The sequence below is a fragment of the Myodes glareolus genome, chromosome 3 (genome assembly GCF_982192425.1).
Source record: "Myodes glareolus chromosome 3, mMyoGla1.1, whole genome shotgun sequence".
In the NCBI taxonomy this organism is placed as follows: domain Eukaryota; kingdom Metazoa; phylum Chordata; class Mammalia; order Rodentia; family Cricetidae; genus Myodes; species Myodes glareolus.
The window spans coordinates 131749222-131769949 of record NC_142028.1 but is presented as its reverse complement, the minus strand read 5'-3'; positions in this window follow the sequence as shown (position 1 = coordinate 131769949).

Sequence of the window (20728 nt, the reverse complement as noted above, 5' to 3'; positions counted from 1 at the left end):
TGCTATTTCAGAGAAACGTATGTGTGTTTCTTGTGAATGCTTGATAGTAACTTAAGGCACTTTCAAAGGAAAGTGATTTTCTCTGAAAGTACAGCACTTAGAAAGTGAAGTAACATTCCATTCACTTTGCACAGTGAACTGAAGTGTTGGAACAGACTGCTTCTCTTTCAGAGAAACGCATTAGTGTTTCTTGTGAATGCTTGTAAGTACCTCAAGGCTCATTCAAAGGAAAGTGATTTTCTCTGAATGGACAGCATTTAGAAAGTGAAGCAACACTCCATTCCCTTCATGCAGTGAATTGAAGTGTTGGAACAGACTGCTTCTCTTTCAAAGAAACGCATTAGAGTTTCTTGCGAATGCTTGCAAGTAGCTTAAGGCACTTTCAAAGGAAAGTGATTTTCTCTGAAAGGACAGCATTTAGAAAGTGAAGTAACATTCCATTCACTTCGCACAGTGAATTGAAGTGTTGGAACAGACTGCTTCTCTTTCAGAGAAACGCATGTGAGTTTCTGGTGAATGCTTGAAAGTAGCTTAAGGTACTTTCAAAGGAAAGTGATTTTCTCTGAAAGGACAGCATTTAGAAAGTGAAGTAACATTCCATTCACTTTTCACAGTGAATTGAAGTGTTGGAACAGACTGCTTCTCTTTCAGAGAAATGCATGTGAGTTTCTGTTGAATGCTTGTAAGTAGCTTAAGGCTCTTTCAAAGGAAAGAGATTTTCACTGAAATGACAGCATTTAGAAAGTGAAGCAACACTCAATTCACTTCGCACAGTGAATTGAAATGTTGGAACAGACTCCTTCACTTTCAGAAAAACAGATGTGAGTTTCTTGTGAATGCTTGTAAGTAGATTAAGGCTCTTTCAAAGGAAAGTGATTTTCTCTGAAAGGACAGCATTTAGAAAGTGAAGCAACACTCCATTCATTTCGCACAGTGAATTGAAGTGTTGGAACAGATTGCTTCTATTTCAGAGAAACGCATTAGTGTTTCTTGTGAATGCTTGAAAGTAGCTTAAGGCACTTTCAAAGGAAAGTGATATTCTCTGAAAGGACAGAATTTAGAAAGTGAAGTAACATTCCATTCACTTCGCACAGTGAGTTGAAGTGTTGGAACAGACTGCTTCTCTTTCAGAGAAACACATGTGAGTTTCTGGTGAATGCTTGAAAGTAGCTTAAGGCACTTTCAAAGGAAAGTGATTTTCTCTGAAAGTACAGCATTTAGAAAGTGAAGTAACATTCCATTCACTTTGCACAGTGAATTGAAGTGTTGGAACAGACTGCTTCTCTTTCAGAGAAACGCATGTGAGCTTCTTCCTAATGCTTGTAAGTAGCTTAAGGCACTTTCAAAGGAAAGTGATTTTCTCTGAAAGGACAGCATTTAGAAAGTGAAGCAATACTCCATTCCCTTCATGCAATGAATTGAAGTGTTGGAACAGACTGCTTCTCTTTCAGAGAAACGCATTAGTGTTTTTTGTGAATGCTTGCAAGTAGCTTAAGGCACTTTCTAAGGAAAATGATTTTCAAAAAAAAGGACAGCATTTAGAAAGTGAAGCAACACTCCATTCACTTCGCAGAGAGAATTGAAGTGTTGGAACGGACTGCTTCTCTTTCAGAGAAATGCATGTGAGTTTCTGTTGAATGCTTGCAAGTAGCTTAAGGCAGTTTCAAAAGAAAGTGATTTTCACTGAAAGGACAGCATTTAGAAAGTGAAGCAATACTCAATTCACTTCGCACTGTGAATTGAAGAGTTGGAACAGACTCCTTCACGTTCAGAAAAACAGATGTCAGTTTCTTGTGAATGCCTGTAAGTAGATTAAGGCACTTTCAAAGGAAAGTGATTTTCTCTGAAAGGACAGCATTTAGAAAGTAAAGCAACACTCCATTCATTTCGCACAGTGAATTGATGTGTTGGAACAGACTGCTTCTATTTCAGAGAAACGTATGTGTGTTTCTTGTGAATGCTTGAAAGTAGCTTAAGGCACTTTCAAAGGAAAGTGATTTTCTCTGAAAGGACAGCATTTAGAAAGTGAAGTAACATTCCATTCACTTCGCACAGTGAATTGAAGTGTTGGAACAGAATGCTTCTCTGTCAGAGAAACGCATGTGAGTTTCTGGTGAATGCTTGAAATTAGCTTAAGGTACTTTCAAAGGAAAGTGATTTTCTCTGAAAGGACAGCATTTAGAAAGTGAAGTAACACTCCATTCACTTCGCACACGGAATTGAAGTGTTGGAATAGACTGCTTCTATTTCACTGAAATGCTTGTGAGTTTCTGTTGAATGCTTGTAAGTAGCTTAAGGCACTTTCAAAGGAAAGTGATTTTCTCTGAAAGGACAGCATTTAGAAAGTGAAGCAACACTCCATTTACTTCGCACACTGAATTGAAGTTTTGGAACAGCCTGCTTCCCTTTCAGAGAAATGCATGTGAGTTTTTTGTGAATGCTTGTAAGCAGCTTAAGGCATTTTCCAAGGAAAGTGATTTCCTCTGAAAGGACAGCATTTAGAAAATGAAGCAACACTCCATTTACTTCGCACAGTGAATTGAAGTGTTGGAACAGACTCCTTCTCTTTCAGAGAAACAGATGTGAGTTTCTTGTGAATGCTTGTAGGTAGATTAAGGCAGTTTCAAAGGAAAGTGATTTTCTCTGAAAGGACAGCATTTAGAAAGTGAAGCAACACTCCATTCACTTCGCACAGTGAATTGAAGTGTTGGAACAGACTGGTTCTCTTTCAGAGAAACGCATTTTGTTTTTTGTGAATGCTTGCAAGTAGCTTAAGGCACTTTCTAAGGAAAGTGATTTTCTCTGAAAGGACAGCATTTAGAAAGTGAAGCAACACTCCATTCACTTCACACAGTGAATTGAAGTGTTGGAACGGACTGCTTCTCATTCACAGAAAGGCATGTGAGTTTCTGTTGAATGCTTGTAAGTAGCTTAAGGCACTTTCAAAGGAAAGTGATTTTCTCTGAAAGGACAGCATTTAGAAAGTGAAGCAGCACTCCATTCACTTCGCACAGTGAATTGAAGTGTTGGAAGAGAAGGCTTCTCTTTCAGAGAAATGCATGTGAGTTTCTTGTGAATGCTTGAAAGTAGCTTAAGGCACTATCAAAGGAAAGTGATTTTCTCTGAAAGGACAGCATTTAGAAAGTGAAGCAACACTCCATTCACTTCGCACAGTGAATTGAAGTGTTGGAACGGACTGCTTCTCTTTCAGAGAAATGCATGTGAGTTTCTGTTGAATACTTGTAAGTAGCTTAAGGCTCTTTCAAAGGAAAGTGATTTTCACTGAAAGGACAGCATTTAGAAAGTGAAGGAACACTCAATTCACTTCGCACAGTGAATTGAAGTGTTGGAACAGACTCCTTCACTTTCAGAAAAACAGATGTGAGTTTCTTGTGAATGCTTGTAAGTAGATTAAGGCACTTTCAAAGGAAAGTGATTTTCTCTGAAAGGACAGCATTTAGAAAATGAAGCAACACTCCATTTACTTCGCACACTGAATTGAAGTTTTGGAACAGCCTGCTTCCCTTTCAGAGAAATGCATGTGAGTTTCTGGTGAATGCTTGAAAGTAGCTTAAGGCACTTTCAAAGGAAAGTGATTTTCTCTGAAAGTACAGCATTTAGAAAGTGAAGTAACATTCCATTCACTTTGCACAGTGAATTGAAGTGTTGGAACAGACTGCTTCTCTTTCAGAGAAACGCATGTGAGCTTCTTCCTAATGCTTGTAAGTAGCTTAAGGCACTTTCAAAGGAAAGTGATTTTCTCTGAAAGGACAGCATTTAGAAAGTGAAGCAATACTCCATTCCCTTCGTGCAATGAATTGAAGTGTTGGAACAGACTGCTTCTCTTTCAGAGAAACGCATTAGTGTTTCTTGTGAATGCTTGAAAGTAGCTTAAGGCACTTTCAAAGGAAAGTGATTTTCTCTGAAAGACAGCATTTAGAAAGTGAAGCAACACTCCATTCATTTCGCACAGTGAATTGAAGTGTTGGAACAGATTGCTTCTATTTCAGAGAAACGCATTAGTGTTTCTTGTGAATGCTTGAGAGTAGCTTAAGGCACTTTCCAAGGAAAGTGATTTTCTCTGAAAGGACCGCATTTAGAAAGTGAAGTAACATTCCATTCACTTCGCACAGTGAGTTGAAGTCTTGGAACAGACTGCTTCTCTTTCAGAGAAACACATGTGAGTTTCTGGTGAATGCTTGAAAGTAGCTTAAGGCACTTTCAAAGGAAAGTGATTTTCTCCGAAAGGACAGCATTTAGAAAGTGAAGCAAAACTCCATTTCCTTCGTGCAATGAATTGAAGTGTTGGAACAGACTGCTTCTCTTTCAGAGAAACGCATTAGTGTTTCTTGTGAATGCTTGTAAGTAGCTCAAGGCTCATTCAAAGGAAAGTGATTTTCTCTGAATGGACAGCATTTAGAAAGTGAAGCAACACTCCATTCCCTTCGTGCAGTGAATTGAAGTGTTGGAACAGACTGCTTCTCTTTCATAGAAACGCATTTGAGTTTCTTGCGAATGCTTGCAAGTAGCTTAAGGAACTTTCAAAGGAAAGTGATTTTCTTTGAAAGGACAGCATTTAGAAAGTGAAGCAACACTCCATTCACTTCACACAGTGAATTGAAGTGTTGGAAGAGAAGGCTTCTCTTTCAGAGAAATGCATGTGAGTTTCTTGTGAATGCTTGTAAGTAGCTTAAGGCACTTTCCAAGGAAAGTGATTTCCTCTGAAAGGACAGCCTTTAAAAAATGAAGCAACACTCCATTTACTTCGCACAGTGAATTGAAGTGTTGGAACAGACTCCTTCTCTTTCAGAGAAACAGATGTGAGTGTCTTTTGAATGCTTGTAAGTAGATTAAGGCAGTTTCAAAGGAAAGTGATTTTCTCTGAAAGTACAGCATTTAGAAAGTGAAGCAACACTCCATTCACTTCACACAGTGAATTGAAGTGTTGGAAGAGAAGGCTTCTCTTTCAGAGAAATGCATGTGAGTTTCTTGTCAATGCTTGAAAGTAGCTTAAGGCTCTATCAAAGGAAAGTGATTTTCTCTAGAAGGACAGCATTTAGAAAGTGAAGCAACACTCCATTCACTTCGCACAGTGAATTGAAGTGTTGGAACAGACTGGTTTTCTTTCAGAGAAACGCATTAGTGTTTCTTGTGAATGCTTGCAAGTAGCTTAAGGCACTTTCTAAGTAAAGTGATTTTCTGTGAAAGGACAGCATTTAGAAAGTGAAGCAACACTCCATTCCCTTCGCGCAGTGAATTGAAGTGTTGGAACAGACTGCTTCTCTTTCAGAGAAACGCATGTGAGTTTCTGGTGAATGCTTGAAAGTAGCTTAAGGTACTTTCAAAGGAAAGTGATTTTCTCTGAAAGGACAGCATTTAGAAAGTGAAGTAACACTCCATTCACTTCGCACACTGAATTGAAGTGTTGGAACAGACTGCTTCTATTTCACTGAAATGCTCGTGAGTTTCTGTTGAATGCTTGTAAGTAGCTTAAGGCACTTTCAAAGGAAAGTGATTTTCTCTGAAAGGACAGCATTTAGAAAGTGAAGCAACACTCCATTCACTTCGCACAGTGAATTGAAGTGTTGGAACAGACTGGTTCTCTTTCTGAGAAACGCATTAGTGTTTTTTGTGAATGCTTGCAAGTAGCTTAAGGCACTTTCTAAGGAAAGTGATTTTCAAAAAAAAGGACAGCATTTAGAAAGTGAAGCAACACTCCATTCACTTCGCAGAGAGAATTGAAGTGTTGGAACGGACTGCTTCTCTTTCAGAGAAATGCATGTGAGTTTCTGTTGAATGCTTGCAAGTAGCTTAAGGCAGTTTCAAAAGAAAGTGATTTTCACTGAAAGGACAGCATTTAGAAAGTGAAGCAATACTCAATTCACTTCGCACTGTGAATTGAAGAGTTGGAACAGACTCCTTCACGTTCAGAAAAACAGATGTCAGTTTCTTGTGAATGCCTGTAAGTAGATTAAGGCACTTTCAAAGGAAAGTGATTTTCTCTGAAAGGACAGCATTTAGAAAGTAAAGCAACACTCCATTCATTTCGCACAGTGAATTGATGTGTTGGAACAGACTGCTTCTATTTCAGAGAAACGTATGTGTGTTTCTTGTGAATGCTTGAAAGTAGCTTAAGGCACTTTCAAAGGAAAGTGATTTTCTCTGAAAGGACAGCATTTAGAAAGTGAAGTAACATTCCATTCACTTCGCACAGTGAATTGAAGTGTTGGAACAGACTGCTTCTCTTTCAGAGAAACGCATGTGAGTTTCTGGTGAATGCTTGAAAGTAGCTTAAGGTACTTTCAAAGGAAAGTGATTTTCTCTGAAAGGACAGCATTTAGAAAGTGAAGTAACACTCCATTCACTTCGCACACTGAATTGAAGTGTTGGAATAGACTGCTTCTATTTCACTGAAATGCTTGTGAGTTTCTGTTGAATGCTTGTAAGTAGCTTAAGGCACTTTCAAAGGAAAGTGATTTTCTCTGAAAGGACAGCATTTAGAAAGTGAAGCAACACTCCATTCATTTCGCACAGTGAATTGAAGTTTTGGAACAGCCTGCTTCCCTTTCAGAGAAATGCATGTGAGTTTTTTGTGAATGCTTGTAAGTAGCTTAAGGCACTTTCCAAGGAAAGTGATTTCCTCTGAAAGGACAGCATTTAGAAAATGAAGCAACACTCCATTTACTTCGCACAGTGAATTGAAGTGTTGGAACAGACTCCTTCTCTTTCAGAGAAACAGATGTGAGTTTCTTGTGAATGCTTGTAGGTAGATTAAGGCAGTTTCAAAGGAAAGTGATTTTCTCTGAAAGGACAGCATTTAGAAAGTGAAGCAACACTCCATTCACTTTGCACAGTGAATTGAAGTGTTGGAACAGACTGGTTCTCTTTCAGAGAAACGCATTTTGTTTTTTGTGAATGCTTGCAAGTAGCTTAAGGCACTTTCTAAGGAAAGTGATTTTCTCTGAAAGGACAGCATTTAGAAAGTGAAGCAACACTCCATTTACTTCACACAGTGAATTGAAGTGTTGGAACAGACTGCTTCTCATTCAGAGAAAGGCATGTGAGTTTCTGTTGAATGCTTGTAAGTAGCTTAAGGCACTTTCAAAGGAAAGTGATTTTCTCTGAAAGGACAGCATTTAGAAAGTGAAGCAGCACTCCATTCACTTCGCACAGTGAATTGAAGTGTTGGAAGAGAAGGCTTCTCTTTCAGAGAAATGCATGTGAGTTTCTTGTGAATGCTTGAAAGTAGCTTAAGGCACTATCAAAGGAAAGTGATTTTCTCTGAAAGGACAGCATTTAGAAAGTGAAGCAACACTCCATTCACTTCGCACAGTGAATTGAAGTGTTGGAACGGACTGCTTCTCTTTCAGAGAAATGCATGTGAGTTTCTGTTGAATACTTGTAAGTAGCTTAAGGCTCTTTCAAAGGAAAGTGATTTTCACTGAAAGGACAGCATTTAGAAAGTGAAGCAACACTCAATTCACTTCGCACAGTGAATTGAAGTGTTGGAACAGACTCCTTCACTTTCAGAAAAACAGATGTGAGTTTCTTGTGAATGCTTGTAAGTAGATTAAGGCACTTTCAAAGGAAAGTGATTTTCTCTGAAAGGACAGCATTTAGAAAATGAAGCAACACTTCATTTACTTCGCACACTGAATTGAAGTTTTGGAACAGCCTGCTTCCCTTTCAGAGAAATGCATGTGAGTTTTTTGTGAATGCTTGTAAGTAGCTTAAGGCACTTTCCAAGGAAAGTGATTTTCTTTGAAAGGACAGCATTTAGAAAGTGAAGCAACACTCCATTCACTTCACACAGTGAATTGAAGTGTTGGAAGAGAAGGCTTCTCTTTCAGAGAAATGCATGTGAGTTTCTTGTCAATGCTTGAAAGTAGCTTAAGGCACTATCAAAGGAAAGTGATTTTCTCTGAAAGGACAGCATTTAGAAAGTGAAGTAACACTCCATTCACTTCGCACACTGAATTGAAGTGTTGGAACAGACTGCTTCTATTTCACTGAAATGCTTGTGAGTTTCTGTTGAATGCTTGTAAGTAGCTTAAGGCACATTCAAAGGAAAGTGATTTTCTCTGAAAGGACAGCATTTAGAAAGTGAAGCAACACTCCATTTACTTCGCACACTGAACTGAAGTATTGGAACAGCCTGCTTCCCTTTCAGAGAAATGCATGTGAGTTTTTTGTGAATGCTTATAAGTAGCTTAAGGCACTTTCCAAGGAAAGTGATTTCCTCTGAAAGGACAGCATTTAGAAAATGAAGCAACACTCCATTTACTTCGCACAGTGAATTGAAGTGTTGGAACAGAATCCTTCTCTTTCAGAGAAACAGATGTGAGTTTCTTGTGAATGCTTGTAGGTAGATTAAGGCAGTTTCAAAGGAAAGTGATTTTCTCTGAAAGGACAGCATTTAGAAAGTGAAGCAACACTCCATTCACTTCGCACAGTGAATTGAAGTGTTGGAACGGACTGGTTCTCTTTCAGAGAAACGCATTAGTGTTTTTTGTGAATGCTTGCAAGTAGCTTAAGGCACTTTCTAAGGAAAGTGATTTTCTAAAAGAGGACAGCATTTAGAAAGTGAAGCAACACTCCATTCACTTCGCAGAGAGAATTGAAGTGTTGGAAATGGACTGCTTCTCTTTCAGAGAAATGCATGTGAGTTTCTGTTGAATGCTTGCAAGTAGCTTAAGGCAGTTTCAAAGGAAAGTGATTTTCACTGAAAGGACAGCATTTAGAAAGTGAAGCAACACTCAATTCACTTCGCACTGTGAATTGAAGAGTTGGAACAGACTCCTTCACGTTCAGAAAAATAGATGTGAGTTTCTTGTGAATGCCTGTAAGTAGATTAAGGCACTTTCAAAGGAAAGTGATTTTCTCTCAAAGGACAGCATTTAGAAAGTAAAGCAACACTCCATTCATTTCGCACAGTGAATTGAAGTGTTGGAACAGACTGCTTCTATTTCAGAGAAACGTTTGTGTGTTTCTTGTGAATGCTTGAAAGTAGCTTAAGGCACTTTCAAAGGAAAGTGATTTTCTCTGAAAGGACAGCATTTAGAAAGTGAAGTAACATTCCATTCACTTCGCACAGTGAATTGAAGTGTTGGAACAGACTGCTTCTCTTTCAGAGAAACGCATGTGAGTTTCTGGTGAATGCTTGAAAGTAGCTTAAGGTACTTTCAAAGGAAAGTGATTTTCTCTGAAAGGACAGCATTTAGAAAGTGAAGTAACACTCCATTCACTTCGCACACTGAATTGAAGTGTTGGAACAGACTGCTTCTATTTCACTGAAATGCTTGTGAGTTTCTGTTGAATGCTTGTAGGTAGCTAAAATCACTTTCAAAGGAAAGTGATTTTCTCTGAAAGGACAGCATTTAGAAAGTGAAGCAACACTCCATTTACTTCGCACAGTGAAATGAAGTGTTGGAACAGACTCCTTCTCTTTCAGAGAAACAGATGTGAGTTTCTTGTGAATGCTTGCAGGTAGATTAAGGCAGTTTCAAAGGAAAGTGTTTTTCTCTGAAAGGACAGCATTTAGAAAGTGAAGCAACACTCCATTCACTTCGCACAGTGAATTGAAGTGTTGGAACAGACTGGTTCTCTTTCAGAGAAACGCATTTTGTTTTTTGTGAATGCTTGCAAGTAGCTTAAGGCACTTTCTAAGGAAAGTGATTTTCTCTGAAAGGACAGCATTTAGAAAGTGAAGCAACACTCCATTCACTCCGCAGAGAGAATTGAAGAGTTGGAACGGACTGCTTCTCTTTCAGAGAAAGGCATGTGAGTTTCTGTTGATTGCTTGTAAGTAGCTTAAGACACTTTCAAAGGAAAGTGATTTTCTCTGAAAGGACAGCATTTAGAAAGTGAAGCAGCACTCCATTCACTTCGCACAGTGAATTGAAGTGTTGGAAGAGAATGCTTCTCTTTCAGAGAAATGCATGTGAGTTTCTTGTGAATGCCTGAAAGTAGCTTAAGGCACTATCAAAGGAAAGTGATTTTCTCTGAAAGGACAGCATTTAGAAAGTGAAGCAACACTCCATTCACTTCGCACAGTGAATTGAAGTGTTGGAACGGACTGCTTCTCTTTCAGAGAAATGCATGTGAGTTTCTCTTGAATACTTGTAAGTAGCTTAAGACTCTTTCAAAGGAAAGTGATTTTCACTGAAAGGACAGCATTTAGAAAGTGAAGCAACACTCAATTCACTTCGCACAGTGAATTGAAGTGTTGGAACAGACTCCTTCACTTTCAGAAAAACAGATGTGAGTTTCTTGTGAATGCTTGTAAGTAGATTAAGGCACTTTCAAAGGAAAGTGATTTTCTCTGAAAGGACAGCATTTAGAAAATGAAGCAACACTCCATTTACTTCGCACACTAATTGAAGTTTTGGAACAGCCTGCTTCCCTTTCAGAGAAATGCATGTGAGTTTTTTGTGAATGCTTGTAAGTAGCTTAAGGCACTTTCCAAGGAAAGTGATTTCCTCTGAAAGGACAGCATTTAGAAAATGAAGCAACACTCCATTTACTTCGCACAGTGAATTGAAGTGTTGGAACAGACTGCTTCTCTTTCAGAGAAATGCATGTGAGTTGCTGGTGAATGCTTGTAGGTAGATTAAGGCTCTATCAAAGGAAAGTGATTTTCTCTGAAAGGACAGCATTTAGAAAGTGAAGCAACACTCCATTCACTTCGCACAGTGAATTGAAGTGTTGGAACGGACTGCTTCACTTTCAGAGAAATGCATGTGAGTTTCTGTTGAATACTTGTAAGTAGCTTAAGGCACTTTCCAAGGAAAGTGATTTCCTCTGAAAGGACAGCATTTAGAAAGTGAAGCAACACTCCATTCACTTCGCAGAGAGAATTGACGTGTTGGAACGGACTGCTTCTCTTTCAGAGAAATGCATGTGAGTTTCTGTTGAATGCTTGCAAGTAGCTTAAGGCAGTTTCAAAGGAAAGTGATTTTCACTGAAAGGACAGCATTTAGAAAGTGAAGCAACACTCAATTCACTTCGCACTGTGAATTGAAGAGTTGGAACAGACTCCTTCACGTTCAGAAAAACAGATGTGAGTTTCTTGTGAATGCCTGTAAGTAGATTAAGGCACTTTCAAAGGAAAGTGATTTTCTCTGAAAGGACAGCATTTAGAAAGTGAAGCAACACTCCTTTCATTTCGCACAGTGAATTGAAGTGTTGGAACAGACTGCTTCTATTTCAGAGAAACGTATGTGTGTTTCTTGTGAATGCTTGAAAGTAGCTTAAGGCACTTTCAAAGGAAAGTGATTTTCTCTGAAAGGACAGCATTTAGAAAGTGAAGCAACATTCCATTCACTTCGCACAGTGAATTGAAGTGTTGGAACAGACTGCTTCTCTTTCAGAGAAACGCATGTGAGTTTCTGGTAAATGCTTGAAAGTAGCTTGAGGTACTTTCAAAGGAAAGTGATTTTCTCTGAAAGGACAGCATTTAGAAAGTGAAGTAACATTCCATTCACTTCGCACAGTGAATTGAAGTGTTGGAACAGACTGCTTCTATTTCAGTGAAACGTGTGTGTGTTTCTTGTGAATGCTTGATTGTAACTTAAAGCACTTTCAAAGGAAAGTGATTTTCTCTGAAAGGACAGCATTTAGAAAGTGAAGCAACACTCCATTCACTCCGCAGAGAGAATTGAAGTGTTGGAACGGACTGCTTCTCTTTCAGAGAAAGGCATGTGAGTTTCTGTTGAATGCTTGTGAGTAGCTTAAGGCACTTTCAAAGGAAAGTGATTTTCTCTGAAAGGACAGCATTTAGAAAGTGAAGCAGCACTCCATTCACTTCTCACAGTGAATTGAAGTGTTGGAAGAGAAGGCTTCTCTTTCAGAGAAATGTATGTGAGTTTCTTGTGAATGCTTGATAGTAGCTTAAGGCACTATCAAAGGAAAGTGATTTTCTCTGAAAGGACAGCATTTAGAAAGTGAAGCAACACTCCATTCACTTCGCACACTGAATTGAAGTTTTGGAACAGACTGCTTCCCTTTCAGAGAAATGCATGTGAGTTTTTTGTGAATGCTTGTAAGTAGCTTAAGTCACGTTCCAAGGAAAGTGATTTCATCTGAAAGGATAGCATTTAGAAAGTGAAGCAACACTCCATTCACTTCGCACAGTGAATTGAAGTGTTTTAACCTACTGCTTCTCTTTCAGAGAAACGCATGTGAGTTTCTGGTGAATACTTGTAAGTAGCTTAAGGCTCTTTCAAAGGAAAGTGATTTTCACTGAAAGAACAGCATTTAGAAAGTGAAGCAACACTCCATTCACTTCGCACAGTGAATTGAAGTATTGGAACAGACTCCTTCACTTTCAGAAAAACAGATGTGAGTTTCTTGTGAATGCTTGTAAGTAGATTAAGGCACTTTCAAAGGAAAGTGATTTTCTCTGAAAGAACAGCATTTAGAAAGTGTAGCAACACTCCATTCACTCCGCAGAGAGAATTGAAGTGTTGGAAAGGACTGCTTCTCTTTCAGAGAAATGCATGTGAGTTTCTGTTGAATGCTTGAAAGTAGCTTAAGGCACTTTCAAAGGAAAGTGATTTTCTCTGAAAGGACAGCATTTAGAAAGTGAAGCAGCACTCCATTTACTTCGCACAGTGAATTGAAGTGTTGGAAGAGAAGGCTTCTCTTTCAGAGAAATGCATGTGAGTTTCTTGTGAATGCTTGAAAGTATCTTAAGGCACTATCAAAGGAAAGTGATTTTCTCTGAAAGGACAGCATTTAGAAAGTGAAGCAACACTCCATTCACTTCGCACACTGAATTGAAGTTTTGGAACAGACTGCTTCCCTTTCAGAGAAATGCATGTGAGTTTTTTGTGAATGCTTGAAAGTAGCTTAAGGCACTTTCCAAGGAAAGTGATTTCATCTGAAAGGACAGCATTTAGAAAGTGAAGCAACACTCCATTCACTTCGCACAGTGAATTGAAGTGTTGGAACCGACTGCTTCTCTTTCAGAGAAATGCATGTGAGTTTCTGTTGAATACTTGTAAGTAGCTTAAGGCTCTTTCAAAGGAAAGTGATTTTCACTGAAAGGACAGCATTTAGAAAGTGAAGTAACACTCCATTCACTTCGCACACTGAATTGAAGTGTTGGAACAGACTGCTTCTATTTCACTGAAATGCTTGTGAGTTTCTGTTGAATGCTTGAAAGTAGCTTAAGGCACTTTCAAAGGAAAGTGATTTTCTCTGAAAGGACAGCATTTAGAAAGTGAAGCAACACTCCATTTACTTCGCACACTGAATTGAAGTTTTGGAACAGCCTGCTTCCCTTTCAGAGAAATGCATGTGAGTTTTTTGTGAATGCTTGTAAGTAGCTTAAGGCACTTTCCAAGGAAAGTGATTTCCTCTGAAAGGACAGCATTTAGAAAATGAAGCAACACTCCATTTACTTCGCACAGTGAATTGAAGTGTTGGAACAGACTCCTTCTCTTTCAGAGAAACAGATGTGAGTTTCTTGTGAATGCTTGTAGGTAGATTAAGGCAGTTTCAAAGGAAAGTGATTTTCTCTGAAAGGACAGCATTTAGAAAGTGAAGCAACACTCCATTCACTTCGCACAGTGAATTGAAGTGTTGGAACAGACTGATTCTCTTTCAGAGAAACGCATTAGTGTTTTTTGTGAATGCTTGCAAGTAGCTTAAGGCACTTTCTAAGGAAAGTGATTTTCTAAAAAAGGACAGCATTTAGAAAGTGAAGCAACACTCCATTCACTTCGCAGAGAGAATTGAAGTGTTGGAACGGACTGCTTCTCTTTCAGAGAAATGCATGTGAGTTTCTGTTGAATGCTTGCAAGTAGCTTAAGGCAGTTTCAAAGGAAAGTGATTTTCACTGAAAGGATAGCATTTAGAAAGTGAAGCAACACTCAATTCACTTCGTACTGTGAATTGAAGAGTTGGAACAGACTCCTTCACGTTCAGAAAAACAGATGTGAGTTTCTTGTGAATGCCTGTAAGTAGATTAAGGCACTTTCAAATGAAAGTGATTTTCTCTGAAAGGACAGCATTTAGAAAGTGAAGCAACACTCCATTCATTTCGCACAGTGAATTGATGTGTTGGAACAGACTGCTTCTATTTCAGAGAAACGTATGTGTGTTTCTTGTGAATGCTTGAAAGTAGCTTAAGGCACTTTCAAAGGAAAGTGATTTTCTCTGAAAGGACAGCATTTAGAAAGTGAAGTAACATTCCATTCACTTCGCACAGTGAATTGAAGTGTTGGAACAGACTGCTTCTCTTTCAGAGAAACAGATGTGAGTTTCTTGTGAATGCTTGTAGGTAGATTAAGGCAGTTTCAAAGGAAAGTGATTTTCTCTGAAAGAACAGCATTTAGAAAGTGAAGCAACACTCCATTCACTTCGCACAGTGAATTGAAGTGTTGGAACAGACTGGTTCTCTTTCAGAGAAACGCATTTTGTTTTTTGTGAATGCTTGCAAGTAGCTTAAGGCACTTTCAAAGGAAAGTGATTTTCTCTGAAAGGACAGCATTTAGAAAGTGAAGCAACACTCCATTCACTCCGCAGAGAGAATTGAAGTGTTGGAACGGACTGCTTCTCTTTCAGAGAAAGGCATGTGAGTTTCTGTTGAATGCTTGTTAGTAGCTTAAGACACTTTCAAAGGAAAGTGATTCTCTCTGAAAGGACAGCATTTAGAAAGTGAAGCAGCACTCCATTCACTTCGCACAGTGAATTGAAGTGTTGGAAGAGAAGGCTTCTCTTTCAGAGAAATGCATGTGAGTTTCTTGTGAATGCTTGAAAGTAGCTTAAGGCTCTTTCAAAGGAAAGTGATTTTCTCTGAAAGGACAGAATTTAGAAAGTGAAGCAACACTCCATTCACTTCGCACAGTGAATTGAAGTGTTGGAACAGACTGGTTCTCTTTCAGAGAAACGCATTTTGTTTTTTGTGAATGCTTGCAAGTAGCTTAAGGCACTTTCTAAGGAAAGTGATTTTCTCTGAAAGGACAGCATTTAGAAAGTGAAGCAACACTCCATTCACTCCGCAGAGAGAATTGAAGTGTTGGAACGGACTGCTTCTCTTTCAGAGAAAGGCATGTGAGTTTCTGTTGAATGCTTGTAAGTAGCTTAAGGCACTTTCAAAGGAAAGTGATTTTCTCAGAAAGGACAGCATTTAGAAAGTGAAGCAACACTCCATTCACTTCGCAGAGTGAATTGAAGTGTTGGAAGAGAAGGCTTCTCTTTCAGAGAAATGCATGTGAGTTTCTTGTGAATGCCTGAAAGTAGCTTAAGGCACTATCAAAGGAAAGTGATTTTCTCTGAAAGGACAGCATTTATAAAGTGAAGCAACACTCCATTCACTTCGCACACTGAATTGAAGTTTTGGAACAGACTGCTTCCCTTTCAGAGAAATGCATGTGAGTTTTTTGTGAATGCTTGAAAGTAGCTTAAGGCACTTTCCAAGGAAAGTGATTTCATCTGAAAGGACAGCATTTAGAAAGTGAAGCAACACTCCATTCACTTCGCACAGTGAATTGAAGTGTTGGAACCGACTGCTTCTCTTTCAGAGAAATGCATGTGAGTTTCTGTTGAATACTTGTAAGTAGCTTCAGGCTCTTTCAAAGGAAAGTGATTTTCACTGAAAGGACAGCATTTAGAAAGTGAAGTAACACTCCATTCACTTCGCACAGTGAATTGAAGTGTTGGAACAGACTGATTCTCTTTCAGAGAAACGCATTAGTGTTTTTTGTGAATGCTTGCAAGTAGCTTAAGGCACTTTCTAAGGAAAGTGATTTTCTAAAAAAGGACAGCATTTAGAAAGTGAAGCAACACTCCATTCACTTCGCAGAGAGAATTGAAGTGTTGGAACGGACTGCTTCTCTTTCAGAGAAATGCATGTGAGTTTCTGTTGAATGCTTGCAAGTAGCTTAAGGCAGTTTCAAAGGAAAGTGATTTTCACTGAAAGGATAGCATTTAGAAAGTGAAGCAACACTCAATTCACTTCGTACTGTGAATTGAAGAGTTGGAACAGACTCCTTCACGTTCAGAAAAACAGATGTGAGTTTCTTGTGAATGCCTGTAAGTAGATTAAGGCACTTTCAAATGAAAGTGATTTTCTCTGAAAGGACAGCATTTAGAAAGTGAAGCAACACTCCATTCATTTCGCACAGTGAATTGATGTGTTGGAACAGACTGCTTCTATTTCAGAGAAACGTATGTGTGTTTCTTGTGAATGCTTGAAAGTAGCTTAAGGCACTTTCAAAGGAAAGTGATTTTCTCTGAAAGGACAGCATTTAGAAAGTGAAGTAACATTCCATTCACTTCGCACAGTGAATTGAAGTGTTGGAACAGACTGCTTCTCTTTCAGAGAAACAGATGTGAGTTTCTTGTGAATGCTTGTAGGTAGATTAAGGCAGTTTCAAAGGAAAGTGATTTTCTCTGAAAGAACAGCATTTAGAAAGTGAAGCAACACTCCATTCACTTCGCACAGTGAATTGAAGTGTTGGAACAGACTGGTTCTCTTTCAGAGAAACGCATTTTGTTTTTTGTGAATGCTTGCAAGTAGCTTAAGGCACTTTCAAAGGAAAGTGATTTTCTCTGAAAGGACAGCATTTAGAAAGTGAAGCAACACTCCATTCACTCCGCAGAGAGAATTGAAGTGTTGGAACGGACTGCTTCTCTTTCAGAGAAAGGCATGTGAGTTTCTGTTGAATGCTTGTTAGTAGCTTAAGACACTTTCAAAGGAAAGTGATTCTCTCTGAAAGGACAGCATTTAGAAAGTGAAGCAGCACTCCATTCACTTCGCACAGTGAATTGAAGTGTTGGAAGAGAAGGCTTCTCTTTCAGAGAAATGCATGTGAGTTTCTTGTGAATGCTTGAAAGTAGCTTAAGGCTCTTTCAAAGGAAAGTGATTTTCTCTGAAAGGACAGAATTTAGAAAGTGAAGCAACACTCCATTCACTTCGCACAGTGAATTGAAGTGTTGGAACAGACTGGTTCTCTTTCAGAGAAACGCATTTTGTTTTTTGTGAATGCTTGCAAGTAGCTTAAGGCACTTTCTAAGGAAAGTGATTTTCTCTGAAAGGACAGCATTTAGAAAGTGAAGCAACACTCCATTCACTCCGCAGAGAGAATTGAAGTGTTGGAACGGACTGCTTCTCTTTCAGAGAAAGGCATGTGAGTTTCTGTTGAATGCTTGTAAGTAGCTTAAGGCACTTTCAAAGGAAAGTGATTTTCTCAGAAAGGACAGCATTTAGAAAGTGAAGCAACACTCCATTCACTTCGCAGAGTGAATTGAAGTGTTGGAAGAGAAGGCTTCTCTTTCAGAGAAATGCATGTGAGTTTCTTGTGAATGCCTGAAAGTAGCTTAAGGCACTATCAAAGGAAAGTGATTTTCTCTGAAAGGACAGCATTTATAAAGTGAAGCAACACTCCATTCACTTCGCACACTGAATTGAAGTTTTGGAACAGACTGCTTCCCTTTCAGAGAAATGCATGTGAGTTTTTTGTGAATGCTTGAAAGTAGCTTAAGGCACTTTCCAAGGAAAGTGATTTCATCTGAAAGGACAGCATTTAGAAAGTGAAGCAACACTCCATTCACTTCGCACAGTGAATTGAAGTGTTGGAACCGACTGCTTCTCTTTCAGAGAAATGCATGTGAGTTTCTGTTGAATACTTGTAAGTAGCTTCAGGCTCTTTCAAAGGAAAGTGATTTTCACTGAAAGGACAGCATTTAGAAAGTGAAGTAACACTCCATTCACTTCGCACACTGAATTGAAGTGTTGGAACAGACTGCTTCTATTTCACTGAAATGCTTGTGAGTTTCTGTTGAATGCTTGTAAGTAGCTTAAGGCACTTTCAAAGGAAAGTGATTTTCTCTGAAAGGACAGCATTTAGAAAGTGAAGCAACACTCCATTTACTTCGCACACTGAATGGAAGTTTTGGAACAGCCTGCTTCCCTTTCAGAGAAATGCATGTGAGTTTTTTGTGAATGCTTGTAAGTAGCTTAAGGCACTTTCCAAGGAAAGTGATTTCCTCTGAAAGGACAGCATTTAGAAAATGAAGCAACACTCCATTTACTTCGCACAGTGAATTGAAGTGTTGGAACAGACTCCTTCTCTTTCAGAGAAACAGATGTGAGTTTCTTGTGAATGCTTGTAGGTAGATTAAGGCAGTTTAAAAGGAAAGTGATTTTCTCTGAAAGGACAGCATTTAGAAAGTGAAGCAACACTCCATTCACTTCGCACAGTGAATTGAAGTGTTGGAACGGACTGCTTCACTTTCAGAGAAATGCATGTGAGTTTCTGTTGAATACTTGTAAGTAGCTTAAGGCACTTTCCAAGGAAAGTGATTTCCTCTGAAAGGACAGCATTTAGAAAGTGAAGCAACACTCCATTCACTTCGCAGAGAGAATTGAAGTGTTGGAACGGACTGCTTCTCTTTCAGAGAAATGCATGTGAGTTTCTGTTGAATGCTTGCAAGTAGCTTAAGGCAGTTTCAAAGGAAAGTGATTTTCACTGAAAGGACAGCATTTAGAAAGTGAAGCAACACTCAATTCACTTCGCACTGTGAATTGAAGAGTTGGAACAGACTCCTTCACGTTCAGAAAAACAGATGTGAGTTTCTTGTGAATGCCTGTAAGTAGATTAAGGCACTTTCAAAGGAAAGTGATTTTCTCTGAAAGGACAGCATTTAGAAAGTGAAGCAACACTCCTTTCATTTCGCACAGTGAATTGAAGTGTTGGAACAGACTGCTTCTATTTCAGAGAAACGTATGTGTGTTTCTTGTGAATGCTTGAAAGTAGCTTAAGGCACTTTCAAAGGAAAGTGATTTTCTCTGAAAGGACAGCATTTAGAAAGTGAAGCAACATTCCATTCACTTCGCACAGTGAATTGAAGTGTTGGAACAGACTGCTTCTCTTTCAGAGAAACGCATGTGAGTTTCTGGTGAATGCTTGAAAGTAGCTTGAGGTACTTTCAAAGGAAAGTGATTTTCTATGAAAGGACAGCATTTAGAAAGTGAAGTAACATTCCATTCACTTCGCACAGTGAATTGAAGTGTTGGAACAGACTGCTTCTATTTCAGTGAAACGTGTGTGTGTTTCTTGTGAATGCTTGATTGTAACTTAAAGCACTTTCAAAGGAAAGTGATTTTCTCTGAAAGGACAGCATTTAGAAAGTGAAGCAACACTCCATTCACTCCGCAGAGAGAATTGAAGTGTTGGAACGGACTGCTTCTCTTTCAGAGAAAGGCATGTGAGTTTCTGTTGAATGCTTGTGAGTAGCTTAAGGCACTTTCAAAGGAAAGTGATTTTCTCTGAAAGGACAGCATTTAGAAAGTGAAGCAGCACTCCATTCACTTCGCACAGTGAATTGAAGTGTTGGAAGAGAAGGCTTCTCTTTCAGAGAAATGCATGTGAGTTTCTTGTGAATGCTTGATAGTAGCTTAAGGCACTATCAAAGGAAAGTGATTTTCTCTGAAAGGACAGCATTTAGAAAGTGAAGCAACACTCCATTCACTTCGCACACTGAATTGAAGTTTTGGAACAGACTGCTTCCCTTTCAGAGAAATGCATGTGAGTTTTTTGTGAATGCTTGTAAGTAGCTTAAGTCACGTTCCAAGGAAAGTGATTTCATCTGAAAAGATAGCATTTAGAAAGTGAAGCAACACTCCATTCACTTCGCACAGTGAATTGAAGTGTTGGAACAGACTGCTTCTCTTTCAGAGAAACGCAAGTGAGTTTCTGGTGAATACTTGTAAGTAGCTTAAGGCTCTTTCAAAGGAAAGTGATTTTCACTGAAAGAACAGCATTTAGAAAGTGAAGCAACACTCCATTCACTTCGCACAGTGAATTGAAGTATTGGAACAGACTCCTTCACTTTCAGAAAAACAGATGTGAGTTTCTTGTGAATGCTTGTAAGTAGATTAAGGCACTTTCAAAGGAAAGTGATTTTCTCTGAAAGAACAGCATTTAGAAAGTGTAGCAACACTCCATTCACTCCGCAGAGAGAATTGAAGTGTTGGAAAGGACTGCTTCTCTTTCAGAGAAATGCATGTGAGTTTCTGTTGAATGCTTGAAAGTAGCTTAAGGCACTTTCAAAGGAAAGTGATTTTCTCTGAAAGGACAGCATTTAGAAAGTGAAGCAGCACTCCATTTACTTCGCACAGTGAATTGAAGTGTTGGAAGAGAAGGCTTCTCTTTCAGAGAAATGCATGTGAGTTTCTTGTGAATGCTTGAAAGTAGCTTAAGGCACTATCAAAGGAAAGTGATTTTCTCTGAAAGGACAGCATTTAGAAAGTGAAGCAACACTCCATTCACTTCGCACACTGAATTGAAGTTTTGGAACAGACTGCTTCCCTTTCAGAGAAATGCATGTGAGTTTTTTGTGAATGCTTGAAAGTAGCTTAAGGCACTTTCCAAGGAAAGTGATTTCATCTGAAAGGACAGCATTTAGAAAGTGAAGCAACACTCCATTCACTTCGCACAGTGAATTGAAGTGTTGGAACCGACTGCTTCTCTTTCAGAGAAATGCATATGAGTTTCTGTTGAATACTTGTAAGTAGCTTAAGGCTCTTTCAAAGGAAAGTGATTTTCACTGAAAGGACAGCATTTAGAAAGTGAAGTAACACTCCATTCACTTCGCACACTGAATTGAAGTGTTGGAACAGACTGCTTCTATTTCACTGAAATGCTTGTGAGTTTCTGTTGAATGCTTGTAAGTAGCTTAAGGCACTTTCAAAGGAAAGTGATTTTCTCTGAAAGGACAG